The sequence below is a fragment of the Lactuca serriola genome, chromosome 4, assembly GCF_051521515.1.
Source record: "Lactuca serriola cultivar US96UC23 chromosome 4, Lser_US96UC23_V15, whole genome shotgun sequence".
NCBI lineage: Eukaryota > Viridiplantae > Streptophyta > Magnoliopsida > Asterales > Asteraceae > Lactuca > Lactuca serriola.
This window is the reverse complement of record NC_136411.1, coordinates 66,881,312-66,897,877: the sequence shown is the minus strand read 5'-3', so window position 1 is coordinate 66,897,877 and position 16,566 is coordinate 66,881,312.

Sequence of the window (16,566 nt, the reverse complement as noted above, 5' to 3'; positions counted from 1 at the left end):
GTGACCATACCCTAAAAGTCAACAAAAGTCAACGGTCAAATCTTTGACCAGACTCGCTGAGTGCACAATTGTGACTTGGCAAGTTCAGTCATGAACTCAAGTCCTCAAAATCCCCGTAATGACTCACCGAGTCATTTCCCCAACTCAGCGAGTCACCATCTGTGTGATTCATGGGGGAAACCTATCATACTCGCCGAATTTGTTCTTGGACTCGGCGAGTTCATGCCATGCTCAAACTCAAATGACCTCCTGAGGTCAGATCCGTTCCTCTAACCCATAGATCTGGCCTCCTTAAGCAAGATAAACACGTAAAGTTTGGATCTTGATGCCCATGCAAAGACCTAATGGCTCTATTTGAAGAAATGGCCTCAATATGCCACCCTAAGCTCATATCTCCCAATGACACCCATAAAGATCAAGGAGTTAAGGTCTCTGGACCTCTTTGGATCCAGATCCAAAGTCTCAACACAAGAAGGGACCTATTGCTTCACAATTCGTACTCTAAAGGGGTAGAAACCCTAACTCTCAAAGATTAACACCAAAACTGAAGAAGGATCGAATATGTACCTCAATATGAAGTCCCTAGGCTCTGAAATCCCCAAAATAGCACCCTCTTCAGTTCCCTTTTGCCTTGGTCACCTTCTTCTTGCAAAAACACCCACACAAGGATCAAAAATGGCCTCTTCTTCCTCACAAATGCTCTAGATCTCTTAGGGTTTCGCTCAGGGGTATGGTAGCCGCAAATGGTGGCTATAAGGCCCTTTAAATAGGTCCCAAACCCCGGGAATTAGGGTTTCATTAAACAACACGGACTCGCCGAGTCCACTAGTCGACTCACCGAGTCCGATCATTAACCTGGATAGAATTCGTGATCCTACTCGGCGAGTCTAAGCTTCAACTCGCCGAGTCCCTCCAAATTAAATGAATAAATAATGTACATGGGAATCCGGATGTTACATCAATACTAGCATGCAATTCTCATAAAGTTGAAACACATAAAGCAGGAACATAAGGCATCCTCCTAGATCCTTAGTCCTATTCTAGCTTGTTGTTCTACTGGGACTAAAACTGATAATCATAACATAAACTTGTATGGGTAATTTGGGAGTACTTACTTGAGCTCGGATGATCGCATCCACCACACCCTTTTCTCGTTTTCAAAACTCTTTTCTTTTTAAGTCTCTTTCTCAAAAATTCTTTTCAAAACATTTTTATTTCGAAAATCTTTTTACTATTTCCTTATTTTGAGTTCAGTCACACCCGTAAGTGTGCCTGAATCCCTCAAACCAAGGCTCTGATACCAACTTGAAACAACCTAAAATACGACCAAAAATTTTTCGTTTATATAATATTAAGGTTATTAACGGTCTATAATATATCATAAAATTGTACATCAAAAATCCCAAAAGTTATAATAGAGGTGTCATAACAAAGGACTGTAACAACATATCATAGTATATGAATAAACTCCCAAGACAAAAGCTGAAGCTGTGGTGTGTGCAATGCCATCATCCTGAGCCCTTCCCTTTGCTTGCGGAAGTACTTGAAACCAAAACTGAAACTGTAAGCACAGAGCTTAGTGAGCTCCCCCAGACTACCGCATACCACACAATCATATAGACACATATTGGGTCTTGCCCACTGCATCCGACCGAAGTCCGGAAACTACATCGGACCGAAGTCCGGAACTAACCAGGGCCTTGCCCTCTGCATCGGACCGAAGTCCGAAAACTGCATCGAACCGAAGACCGGAACTGACTGGGACCTTGTCCCATGCATCGGACCGAAGTCCGGAACTAACTGCATCGGATCGATATCCGAAACTGACTGGGACCTTGTCCCCTGCATCAGACCGAAGTCCGAAAACTGAATAAGCATAACATAGCATAGCATAAACATATCAACTAGCATAAACACATATACTGCATACTGCATCGGACCGAAGTCCGGAACACATAACACAAAGACATACTTGAATCACAAAGACATCAAGCACACTGAACTACTGCATCGGACCAAAGTCCGGAACTATCGCTAACTAGACGGGCCGGCATTGTGGCCGTAGACTCGTTCCTACTGGAAGGAAAACTCACCTCGTAGTGCTGGCTGCTGAGATGCTAACTCTAAAGGTAGCTGACTGCTGCTCTGGGACTGCCCTAATACAATTTCCAAAAACACTAGATCAGTTACTGGTAAATGCTCTCGGGGTCAAATGACTATACTACCCCTAGTCAAAGTCAACTCCCTGCTCAAAGTCAACTTCCAGTTGACCGGACTCGCCGAGTCAGGGCGCAGACTCGCCGAGTCCCTCCTTCACTAACTCTAACTTTAACTCACCGAGCCCCTTTCCCACTCACTGATTCACTCTGAACTCACAACTCGAAGGGAAAACGGGGACTTGCGACTCGACTCGTCGAGTCAAAAGGACAACTCGCCGAGTCCTATCACAGATTCCATACAATCGAATTCTAATCCATTACAGGGCCTCAAACTCGTAAATCTGATCCCTTGGGACCATCTGAAGACATAAACTTGCTGACTTTACGTGTAGCTACGAAGGAATGAAGCCATTTCACTCAAAAACTACTTTTCTTTGGGGAAAGCTCATCCAACTCGCCGAGTTGTAGAACAACTCGTCGAGTCTAAGGCAATCTTCATCGAACTCGCCGGGTTGCTCATCCAACTCGTCGAGTCCATAGCTATCTTCATATGACTCGCCGAGTCAAGCTTGTGACTCGCCGAGTCCATTGAGTCCCTTTTCCATACAGACCTGATTTGAGCCATGCAGCGGCTCCAAATCACAAATCCAAGCTTCTAGGACATGCTTATCACGTAAAGTTGCAAACTTTTCCTGCATGCATGGCTTTAAAGGCTTCAAATGTCAAAACTAAGCTCTTAATGGGGTTCTAAGCTCAAGAGGGACCTCAATCACGACCGTAGCTGAAACTTTACACTACTAGAATGCAATGAGGGTCCAGATCTGAAGTATGACCCAAACATAAGGCTTAATCATAAAGGATTTGGGGTTTTGGGGGGGTTTAAAGCAACAATTTGGGGACATCCAAGATCTAATAGATCAATAAACAAGATGGAGGCTTTAATACCAGAAAAGATGACCACAACTGAGTGTGCTCTGGATCTACTTCCTCTTCCTTGAACTCTTCAATCTTCTCCTTCTTCTACTTGCTCCAAAAATTCCTTCACAAAGCAACAATCACTCACACACACTCAAAAAGGGTCTAGGGTTTGATAAGAGATGCTCTGAGAGTGATGGAGGCGAGGTTGGGGGGGTATAAGTGTGTTTAGATAGGGTGCAAACCCTTAAATTAGGGCTTCACACAGACAGGCGGACTCACCGAGTTGCTAGCTTAACTCGCGTGATCAACCCGTCTTCTACTTGACGAGTCGGGTACAGACTCGTCAAGTACCCTTCAAAAAGAAAAGCTATAATTAAATCACATACCAGAAACGGAGCATTACATGAGCTCTACTTATCACCCTAAATCTGATGGACAGACCGATGTCAATCGATGTTTGGAGATGTATTTACGTTTTTTTGTAATGGACCAACTTCGTTTGTGATCCACATGGGTTCGATTGGACCAGTTTTGGTATAACTCTTCGTTTCATAGCTCCACAAGTAAGACACCTTTTGAGGTGGTCTATGGCCGTAAGCCACCAACAGTGGTTCAGTTTGTCCAAAGCGAAGTTAGAGTAGAAGCGGTTGTAACTGAATTGTTAGATAGGGACAAGGCTTTAAAACAACTTAAAGTTCATTTGTTAATTAAAGTTCAATCTATCATGGAAGCACAATAAGATATGAAGAGACGTGAGATAAGCTTTATAATCGGGGAATGGGTCTACGTGAAACTAAAACCCTATCGATAAATGTTTTTTGCGTATTGAACATACCATGTAATTAGCAGCCCGTTTTTTTGGTCCATTTAAAATTCTCGACCAGGTGGGACCAGACGACCAGTGGCTTACAAGCTATATCTAAGATCATGAGACAGCAGGGGGAGGTCGATCAATGGTTGGTGCAATGGAAAGAAGGGACAGTTGACGAGGCAACTTGGGAGGATGTATTAGTTAGAGCTGGCAAAACATGACACGACACGAAAACCCGACACAAACTCGACATGAAATTAACGGGTTAAGGTTAGAGATTTCGACACGTTTATGTAAATGGGTTGACACGACACGACACGATATAAACGGGTAGGGTTAGGGTCAAGACTTTCAACTCGAAGATGACTCGAATATGACCCGTTTAATTATATATTATTTATTATAAATTTCATATTTTTATAAATATATCATATGTTATAGATTTGTAGTGGGCCAAACTCAATAATTAGAATTAATATTCAAATTTTCAAAGTTATTTAATTTTAGTCATCTTCACCACCTATCCCTTTTGCTCCCAACTTTAACTCTTTTCATTTTTCCTTCTAAACCTACTATAAATTTTGTCATTTCATCTCATAACTCCAGTGTTTCACTTTTTTCCTATTTGCCTCCACAACTCCTACTTTCTAACCTTTGAAATATTTCAACCCCACATGACACAACATATTTACAAGGTCTAAACCTTAACCTGAAACCCGACACGAGCATAAACGGGTTGACACGGCACCACACGATAATTAAACGGGTCGGTTTAGGGTCAAACCCTTTTAACCCGTTTAATGTCTTGACACGACACGAACCCGACATGACACGTTTGTCAGGTCTAGTATCAGTAATAAAGAATCAATTTCCTGATACAAGTCTTGACGACAAGACTTTTTCAGAAGGAGAGAGTAATGATGGGAAATAGGAATTAATGGATCTCAATGTGCCTAAGCCCAGAACATTATAGGTGTACAATAGAAGGCCCAAAAGGGTAAATGTGGAAAGTGGCTAAAGTGTTCGTTCGAGGAAAGACAAGAATAAAAGGAACGGGACTCAGTAGGATTTTGTATGCTCACAGTTTATTGGCTCGTTGCATGTGTTTGAGAGAGTAAATATTCCCTGGTGTTATTTTGTTTCTCATTCATTACACCATATCAATACAAACTTCATCTTCTTCCCTCTTTTCATTCACAGTATCCCATTATTTGATTACAAACATATTTGATTCCTTATCAGTTGCCTTCTGTTCAATAACTTAGTTAAAGTTCTAAGTTAAATGATACTTATTTATCTTTACTAATATGACTATATGAGTTATATCTTTTAATAAAAAGTTAAGCTCATAATTTAAGAATCTTAGAGAAAACTGATTGTTGGTGATTTTAGTGTCACGATGTCATTTTAAGTAACTGGAACAAACATGTGAGCTAAGGGGCTTCATGATTTGTACTTTAATACATGTACGGGGTTGTGCGGAGTGCACACATGTATAAGATCGAGTCAGAAGCCGGTTCGACGACTAGTCGGGGTCCGGGGACAGCACCCCCGGGTCTGGGGTTTCCAAAGGGGCAGCGCCCCTTTCGCGGGGTCTAGGGGCAGCGCCCCTAGCGGGGTCCAAGGGGGCAGAGCCCCTGGCTGGGGGAACATAATGGAAAATTCAATTTCTTGAGGGTGATTATGGTAAATCTAACGAAACTCGTTAGTTTTTGGTAACCCTAATCCGGATTAATATTACTTGCTTCCAAAGCAACTAATGACGGCCCAACCCTAATGAAACCCTAATCGTGTTGAGTATATAAACAACTCTTGCTTTCCAGAAGACGTACGTTCTTTAGCTCTCGTTTTTCATCACACATTCACAGAACCCTTCAGCATAATAGCTTACGTTTTATGTGCCTAGAAATGTAGGTGTCCGCTTGGATTATCCTATGTTGAATTTCTTGTAACCCAGACATAGGGTAGAAATATCAGTTCGGAAAGTGATATCACGATCCAAGCTGGTATCCAGATTTCCACCGCAAACCCTAATTTTCCCACACTGATATCATTAAACTAAGTGATTACCATTAATATATTTTGTTATCACTAATACGATTATACGTACCATGTTCGAGTGGTTATATTTTCTTGGACAATGTAACTACATACAATATCTGAAAACAAATTTACTACAGAGAAATAAACTAAATATTAAATATTATAAAACCCGAACTTGTATGATACAACCTAATTAGGGCATGTAATTGCAGTTTATTGAAACGTATCTGGTATTATCACTCAAAATAGGGTAGGGGGTTTGATATGGGGTTTATAGGTTGATAATCCAATGTATCACACCATGGAATTTTTTTTTCTTTCTTCAAATAAAGTCTAGCATGCTGTTAAAAAAACGCTAGTTTTCGAACCCCCCAAAAAAAATCGAATTACTAGAGCATAGTTTTATATTTAAATGTCTTCTTTCTAAAGAACAAATCTCTAGATTATTCATTATAGTTTTCAAAAAAGAGAAGAAGGTGATGCTTTGAAGATGTACATTATATACTGTACAGTATATAATGAGGTATTGAGCAAAAATGAGGTACTTCAACGTAGCCAATGAGATCTTGTTACTTGTAGAAATATATTTTCGAGCACAATATTACGAAAGAAACAATATTTTGATGAGGTTAACTTTTGTTCACTTGTCGCTGAACATCCAATAGTCGAACCACTTTCGCAGGAAGTGTGAGGAGTATTAGTTTTAGGAAAAATGATCCATGAAGGGCATTAACTTTTTATTTTGTTTATATTTAGTTTTTTCTATACATCATATAGGATCATACAGGGGGTGTTTGAAAAATTAAAAAAACTTATTATTTATTAGCTTATTAACTTGTAAGCTAATAAGTAAGGTTAGGTAACTTACGAAAAAATAATTTATTAGAGGTTTCAACCCAAAATAAGCTATTTTTTATCTAAACATTTTTTTAACTTATAACAAAGTGAAATATATAATAAGCTAATAAATTGTTTTAATAAGCTTAGACAAACACCCCATACTATGTAGGCTGTTGAACCTATTCACATATTATCAAGAGCGAATTTAGGGGTCCTCGGTCATTATTAGATTTCGGTTTAATGTAAAAAATATTAAAAAAAAAACCATTTTTGTATTAAGATGCAACGATTAATATAAATATGTTTTGCAAATTAATAACAAAAGTATTAGGTTTTTTTAGCATGCTAACCAACTAAATGACCTAATACTTTTGTTAGAAATTTGCAAAACATATTTATATTAGTTGTTGCACCTTAGTAAAAAAATGTATTTTTTACAATTTTTTTACAGTAAACCAAAATCTAGTAATGGCCCAGGACCCTTAAATCCGCCCTTATAAATACAAAATAGATTTTTGGTACTGTTGTTAAGTTGTTAGTTATGTATTAATGAGGTTGTATGTTCAATTCTTCTTTCTTACTTTTTTTATTTTTTTTTATTTTACCACGTTCACCCCTAGCAAACTACAGATATATGTTTAGGGTTTAGTGAGCTTCCCAAAATACTCTCTAAATTCCTACATCTACCACCACATATTACCCTTGTGACGTGCTACTGTTGTAACGCCCCAAAATAGTGATAAATTTTTTTCATTTTTATTTTAATCGAAAACCATCAACTATTCATAAGAAACCAACCAAAGTATGTCAAATAAGAGTTATTATTAGAGTACACATCAAAATCATAAGGAAAATACGTCACACGGGTGGATGCAAAGCGATTAGGCTGGGCCCTTACATTTCATACATGATCTACCTAAAACCACAAACAAACTGTAAGCACAAGTTTAGTGAGCTTCCCAAAATACCACATACAACATACACATAATATAATAGCACGTGACTATGTCAGGTCCATATCAACCCCCGGATTCGTATCAACCTAAAATAAAAGCAACTAGTTGTGTCGGGTCCGAATCAACCCCCGTGTCCATATCAACCTCGAGTCTATAATGACTCCGAGCCCAGATTAGCTCAATACATAAATCATCAATCACATCATACAAAATCATACGGCAACATGCAATTTTACTCATACAATACAGTGGGTCAGACTTGGTGCCTTCGGCCCACTTAAGGTGGTAAGAAGACTCACCTCATGGACAGAAGAAAAGCTAAAATGACACACTAACTACGCTATTGGTCACCTTTACGAATAACAGTGACCAAGACTCAAAATACCACTCAAATATCTAAGATATGTAGAGATGCACACAAAACCGGTTTCACTATTCAAAACCGGATTGGGTCAAAACCGGTTTTGACCAAACCAGATCGAATTGGATTTAAAACTGGATTTTCAATCGGATCGTAATCCTACATTCCAAATCGGATTTGATACCGGATCATAAACCGGATGGATTTAAAACTGGATTTTCAATCGGATCGTAATCCTACATTCCAAATCGGATTTGATACCGGATTTGCTAAAAACTGGATCTAAATTTGCTAAAACCCACTAAAATCGGTTTAAACTGGTTTCAAATCGGATTAGAATCGGATTTGGATTTTGGTTGGAACCGGATCGGATTTTGACCGGATTCGGATTTTTAATGACGTGAGCGAAACCGGGTCAGGTCAAATCGGATTCGGGTTTTGTGCACCTCTAAAAATATGCCTAGGTAAAACCGTAGTCAAAATCCAGGTCAAAATCAATTGAGTCAGCCGAGCTGACTCAGTGAGGATATTGGGCGTACTCCTTATATATGTGGGGCGTAGTGTATGGTTGACCAGATATCGGGGAGCTGACCACGTATATGCAACGTACCCCCAGGTACGCCCAGCGTACGCGGTTGCTCTCCAATTAAGCCATTAAGTGCTTATTCCTTAAGCATTTACGTCCAAAATCCAGATCTAGGCTCAAAAAGATGTCCTTAACCATAAACTTTCCAACTTTATGGTTTAGCATGGCTATTAAGACCTTAGCTCGACAAACTCTAACTTCTTAGCCCATTAAGACACTCTGGCACATGCATTGGGAGAAGCTAGTGACCAAAAGCACATTTTATGACCTAACACCCCTTAAAACCTCTGAAAGGACAACTCAAACATCTTGGAGTACCTCCTACTCACAAGGATCAAGTTTAGGGCAAAAAGGTGACAACTTTAGGCTAGAACTAGATTCATAAGAAACATATACCAAGATTGAAGCTTTTTACCTCCACAAGAAGCACAATGAAGAGAAAATGTTGGATCCAAGGCCTTGACTGAAACTCCACAACCTCAAGGTTCTTCCTTCTACTCCAAGGCTCCAAAATGATACCAAAAAGGGCTCTTCATGCTTTAAAATTCACTCACACACTTTAGGATTTCTAAATGAGGAAGGGGGCTGAAGATAAGAGGGTGCATGAGTCCGAAAAGGTGCTTAAATAAGGTCCAAAGCCTAAAATTTAAGGTTTGCACCCTGGCTGCGTATACCTTGCGTACTAGCGTATGCTTAGCGTACTAGCACGGAACCTGGTACACCCAGTATACCAAGGTGTACGTCTATCGTACTAAGTTGCGTGGGGACTATTCTTTGCAAACAAAACACAATCCCAAGGGTTAAAAGCAAATACCTGAAAATTAGATGTTACAACTATAGGTAAAAATGTAATATGTGAACAGTTTAAACAAATTGGATGATATATAATGTACAAAAACAAAAGGACTAAATGTAAACAAAAAAACCCTCCCCTACCACCATAAGTGTCATCGCCACCTTTACTATCACATACACCTCTCCTACGGTCGCCACCACCATCACCACATACTATATCGCCTCTGCCTTCACCACTCATCTTTGCTACCTCTACCACCGCCTTCGCCTCTTCCACGTCGATGGAGGAGGTGGAGTGGTTGTGATGACGGTGGAGGTGATAGTGAATTTAGTGGTAGAGATGGAAGTAGAGGTAGTGACGATGGCAGCGGTGGAGGTGATGGCGACAGAGGTATTGGCAGTGGTGGTGACAGAGGCGAAGGTGGAGGTGGTAGAGGAGTGGTGGCGGTGGTGGTAGTGGCGGAGGCGGTCATTGAGGTCGTGGTTGTGGCGGTGGCGATGTCGGTTGTGGTAGTGGGAGAGGTTCTTTTTTTTTTTATTCACATTTAGTCTTTTTCTTTTTATACATTATATACATTCCAACTTGTTGAAACTGTTCACATATTACCTTTTTACCTATAGTAGCATGTCGCAAGAATAATATGTGAATAAATTTAACAAGTTGGATGCTATATGATTTAAAAAACCTCTAAATTTAAACAAAATCAACAATTAACTACCTTCATAAATCATTTTCCCTTATAATCACCATACAAGAGAAAATCCATATAAGTGACCCCAATACTTAGGTTAAATTTGATCCGTCATAGACTGTCAGAAAAAATTCGTTAATAGCTGTTATAACGACCTTATGGCAAAAATGTCACTAATTAATGACCAAACTTGGGTTCCAATGGTCGCCACTGTGCATGTCGCCAAAATAATAAAAGTTGTCTCTACTTTTATGAATTAGTTACTAAATTATTTATAACAAATTTTTGTTTGCGAGTCCTTAAAATTTATCTATCATTGGTTGTTATTTAATATATAAAAATGTCACATTGATGATTTGAAAAAATAAAAATCTTATTTGTTTTAAAATAAATTATATGTGGATTCTAGTATAATTACGTATGAAAAATCATAATTTTATTGTCTTTGAACTTGAACAATATGAAAAAACTACTCAACAATAAAATATTTTGTTAATTAGAAGTATTCAATATGATTACGTTTATCCCACAAGAAAGATTTAAAAATATATAGTTGAAGATTTCATGCTCAGTTATTGTCGTATTTTGCTTGGTATTTATTGAAACAAACAATGGAATCTTATATATGTTTGCCTAAATAAGGTAACCTTTTAAGGCGTGGCTATTGAAAACGTCCAACGTTACCAACTATGTTAGTTTTGTATATCAAGCGGCAAACAAGGTTTTTAAGATCTTATATTGAATCGTTTTTCATTTTGTAAGATCGTTATGGTAAAATTCAATCGGATCGTAATATCTTACTAAAAGCATTTTAAAACATAAAAAATATATACGCATCCATCGGTTAACCATCCAGTTAAAAAAAATACTTTAAAACACAAAAAAATATATGTTTCTAATACATTATTTAATAATAAACAATTCAAAATGGGTATTCTATGTAACTAGTCCTATAAAATTATTTGATTTTGCTTTTTTAAAATACTAACGATCCTACAACCATATTGTGATCCTACCGAAAAACAATCCAAATAAGTTCGGGATCGATTAACCTAGGTTGGATCATAGCATCATACGATCTAAAACGCGATTTTAACAACAATATCCTTTTATCAGTTTACTTTTTTCAAAACACCCCACATAATCTAAACATCATATAAACATGATGATTAAAATTTAAAGGTCGTATAATTGTGTTAATAGTAAATTACACAAATGATCCTTATGGTTTAGGATAATTTGCATGTTTGGTCCCTAACTTTTTTTTTTAACTCGGAATGCTCTTACAGTTTGTTTTTGTTGCGCGTTTGGTCTCTGTTTTATCTAAAAAGACTATTTTGCCCTTGATTTTTTTTTATTTATTTAAATAAAGTGGGGTATGTAAGGTAATATAAGATGAGGTGGAAATGAGCTTGTGGTGTGTTTATTTAAATAAATTAAAAAAATTAAGGGCAAAATAGTCTTTTTAGGTAAGACAATGACCAAACACGCAATAAAAACAACCAGTATGGAGCTCTTGAGTTAAAAAATAATTTATGGACCAAACGTCCAAATTACCCCAAACCATAGAGACCATCTGTATAATTTACTCGTTAATTGACATTTAAAAAATGTGAAAGAAAATAGATAGAAAGACATCACGGTAATGTCATTATCTTCTAAAAATATTCCCCACTTTTATTTATTGTTTATAAAATCATATATTAGTTTAAAAGATATATGATTTGCCATCTAAAATCTACAAGTGTCTATAGACACCACTTTCAATATTGGTTTTGTAACACCCCAAAAATCCCAATAAAAATTTTCATTTTTAATAAAAAAAATCATTGTTTTCAATCAATCCACATCATAATAACCTAAGATCAAATACAAATATTCCAATATCAATGTTTCATAACATCTCCAAAACATGTCAACGAAGGATGTGTACGATCACACATTTGCTTTCCCCCGATCATCTTAATTACTTGAAACATAAAAACTTAAACAGTAAGTCAAAGCTTAGTAAGTTCCCCCAAAATACCACCACACAAACATATAACAACATGCATATTGGGGCCACAGCCATCAGACTAGATTACCCATGAGCCTACAACATGAGTCTGGCTTGCGTTTCTGGCCCTCAACTCATGTCTAGATTGCTCCCGAGCCCACAACATAAGTCAAGCTTGCCTTTTCGGCCATTAACTTATGTCTGGCTTGCTCCCGAACCCACAACATAAATCTGGCTTGCCTTTCTGGCCCACAACTTATGTCTGGTTTGCTCCCGGGTTTGTTGGCTTACGCATAAAGCAATATTTCCTCAACCCAACCGTAACAGATAAACATATAACTAGCAAACAAATAACCACACAGATCTAATAGATCACTACATCATATCAACATCCTATATACCAAGATATATAACCGAATAGGCCAACATTGGCGCCTTCGACCCACAAGTATAGTGAAGAAACTCTCCTGATAGTCTAAGAAATAGCATAAAAGAACGCTACTCCAAAAGTCAACTCTACAGGTCGCCTATACAACAAACAGTGACCTAAACTCAAATTACAACTCAAAACACCCAAAATTCCCCTAAGTCAAACTTTGTCGAAATTCTTGTCAAAGGTCAAAAGTCAAAAGTCAATGGGGTCAACTCAGACTTAGTACGCTCGACTTACTCAGCCACTACGTGCAACCTAGTGCACTCTCTTGGCCATATTATAGGGTCTCGACCAGGTACGCTCAGCGTACCATCAGGTACGCCCAACGTACCCGACTGCCACCTTTTCCTTTCTATTAAGTTCTTAAAGACACCACATCCAAAACTCAGATCTAGTTGCAAATAACTTTCTAAGTCATAAAGTTTCCAACTTTATGACTTTCCTAGGCTAGAAAGGGCCCCACAACTAAACCCTAACTTAATACACAAACTGAAACCTCAATCTCATGCATGAAAAAATGAAAGGGACTAAGATCACATTTTTATGGTCCTATGAACCTAAATACGTCTGGAAGGATAGCCCTTATGGGTTAGGGTAAGCCATACTCATGAATACCAAGCTTATGGGACCAAAATGAACACAAAGTACAAGCTAACAAGATCTAAGAAAATACTCATCACGTTTCAGACTTTATACCTCCAAATAATGCTTGAGGGTGAAACATTTCTGGATCCAAGTGGCCTTAAGCTTCCAAGATGGTTACCTTTAAGAACACCACAAATGCACTCATAAGCTCACAAGGGCTCACACAAGGAATTAGGGTTTGCTAGGGACGGAAATGGGGATGGAGGTTGATGAATGAAGGGGTCTGAATGAGATAATGATGCTTAAATAGGTCTTAAACCCTAAAAATTATGGTTTAGGCATCAACCATGTACACCCAGCGTATAGTGAGTACGCCCAACGTACTTAACAAAAGGCACATTTTCCTCTTAAGGAGCTATGGGGCCACTTTGTAAACAAATTTCATACTAAGGGGTAAAAACAGAAAATACATGGATCAAGGGTGTTATAATTCTCCCCCACTTAAATCAGACTTCGTCCTCGAAGTCTGGTGCTGCGAATAACTCATGGTGGTGCTCTCTTTTCTCTGCCTTAGGTTCCTTAGTTCATTCGGAACCCTCCCGATGCTGCCACTGGACCTTGACCAAAGACGCCACCTTGTTGCGCAATAGTTCAGACGATCGTCAACTTGAAAATCATCTAAAGGAACAACCGCTAAGTCATCAGCCACACACTTTTGAAGCTGAGAAACTGTTGGATTAATGTCTAAGTCCATAACTATAATTGGTAAGACTTGACCCGACCCGGCATGGTCCATTTGGGTTGCATACCATCATGCACTTGGATGAGAGAAATAAGACACTTATGGTTATTAATATATTATAAGTTCTAGTATATTAATAATAAGAATAATAAGATTATTTAATTAGTATTGATCAAGAATTAATCTAGGATTAATTAAGTGATCAAAAGAAGACTAATTAAATATATGGGTTGATTGTGTAAATCATCCATACTTGTATAGTGGGCTAATGCTCCATGGATAATCAAGTTGGGCTAAAACCCATAGGATGGTCCATGGATGCTCCATGGTGTATTTGTACCCATGGATCCAAGGAAATGGAAAGTCATGACAATTAGGGTTTGCCCTAATTGTAACACTATATAAAGATCTTATTCTTGACAAAATTGGCGACTAGAATCACACTAGTGTGTGAAGTAAAAGGGCTAGCCAATTTTGATGAGTGTAGAATTCTCTCAAGTCATTCCAAGTGTTTTGATGATTGTGATTCCATTTGAGGTGTCACACTTGGGGCACTAGGCACTCAAGCTTCATGAAGACTTTCTACATCAAAGAGGTATGTATTCTATCTTGCTATAGTTATTGTTTTGTATGCTAGATTAGGATAATACCTTGGATATTCTTATTTGCATGTATAATAGAGAAAACATAGATCCAAGGTATTTAGGGTTGCATGTACACTTAGGAGTGTTAGAATGCTCAAAACACAACAGTGGTATCAGAGACTAGGCTTGTTTTCTTGTTATACCTGCAATAGAAGCTGAAAAAACGAATCTGGTGCTGTCTGGCCATCAGACTCGGCGAGTCCATCAGGAGACTCGGCGAGTCCATGCCTAAAAAGTGATGAATTCGATCCAACTCGCCGAGTTTGTTCATGCACTCGACGAGTTAGACCCCCAGACAGCATATTTTCGAGTTTTTTGGCTGGAAATGGACTAGGAACATTACCCTAAGTTGTTTTTGATCTTATAAACTTGTTTTTGATGTGGTAATGTTCATGCTAATCCATTTTCAAAGATAATTGTCAATAGATTCATGTTTTGTATTAGTTTAAGGTTTAGACTAATTACATGAAAAAGTTTGATTTGAATTATCTTGTTCTTATGAGTTGCTTAGATTAATAGAAATGTTGAGTGAAATAGTTGTTTTCAATCCATTTTAATCTAAGAGTTGAGTATAAAATGTGTTTGTGTAACTTGTCCTCAAGTTACATGAAGAGTCACATTAAAGACTCATAAAATTCATAAGAGTTGGCAATGGTTACAAAATGAAGAGTCTTGTGTCATTGAATAATTTTTATGACTCCATAACTTGTCCTCAAGTTATGGAAGTTCAAGAGTCACTTCATTAAAGAAAAATATGTAACCATAATTAAATCCATAAGTTATAAAATAAAGGAAAAAGTTACTTCTTTTATTAGTTTAAAGTCTTCCATAACTTGTCCTCAAGTTATGGAACTTGAAGAGTTTTTGGATTAAAACTACTTTAAACACATAAGTTATGGAATTAATTAGTTTTGAATAGTTTCAAAACTTGCCCTCAAGTTCTGGAATTTGAAAAGTTTTCAAGTATGAATACTTTAATTCCAAGTTAGCCCTTAGAATTTTAAAAGTTAAAATTCAACCCTTATACTTTATAATATTATAAGTTAATAATATATATATGTATAAGAGTAAAGTCAGTCTTACCGCTAGTACGCCTCATTCACGAAGCCGGTCTATAAGGTGGGTATAAGGTTGTTGCCTATAAAATGGCAACTTAATGGGTGTCCACTCTCACCCACCGCTTGCTTGACTGGTGGAGGGTCGTTAGCCGAACGGGTTTGACAGGACTAGAATTCTCCCTTCATTAAAAGTATTAATGAAAAATACTAAGTAACTAAACTCTTAATAATACCCAATCTTAGTTACTTAGGAAAAATGTGAATAAGGTGCTAATCCATGAAATTACACTTTACACTTTGTCTAAGTCGTTAGTGGAGCGTGTGTGGTTAACCGGCACACTAACTTGGACTTAACAAGGTAGGTAAAGGGTGACTTAATATTTATCATAGTATCGATGGAGCGTGTGTGGTTAACCGGCACATCGATTGAGGGGTAATTTATTAAGGGTACCAAGTGATTTGCATGGTTACTTCACACCTTGTTTTGTGATCCTCGGCATCCCAGTCACAAAACCTGAAGGGCACACTCGAGATTGAAACATGCCATTGAAAAGTTCAATGAATCTCAAAGATCTAGGAGTTTCAAAACCAATTAAAACCTAATAATACATTTCGTTTATCTTGGTGGAAATTGGTGAATCGTCATTCACCTACCTTCAAATATTCTATAGCTCGGATTACGGCATACCTCTTCTAAGTTATAAAATAGTTTGTTGGGTCCTAGCCTTAATATTTCATATTGGGTGTTATATTAAGGACTTAAAATCAACTATCTTGAATATCTCCCAAAAGATGTCTGGTTTAGACATTTATGATCTTCCCAAATCTCTTGAAACAAGCTTTCCTAATGAAGATGATGTCCCAGGGATATCATACTTCTTTCTCCTCCTCCAATTATTCTCCCCAACCCACAAGTTCTTGAAAAGTTTAAGGTCACTCAGGCCCTA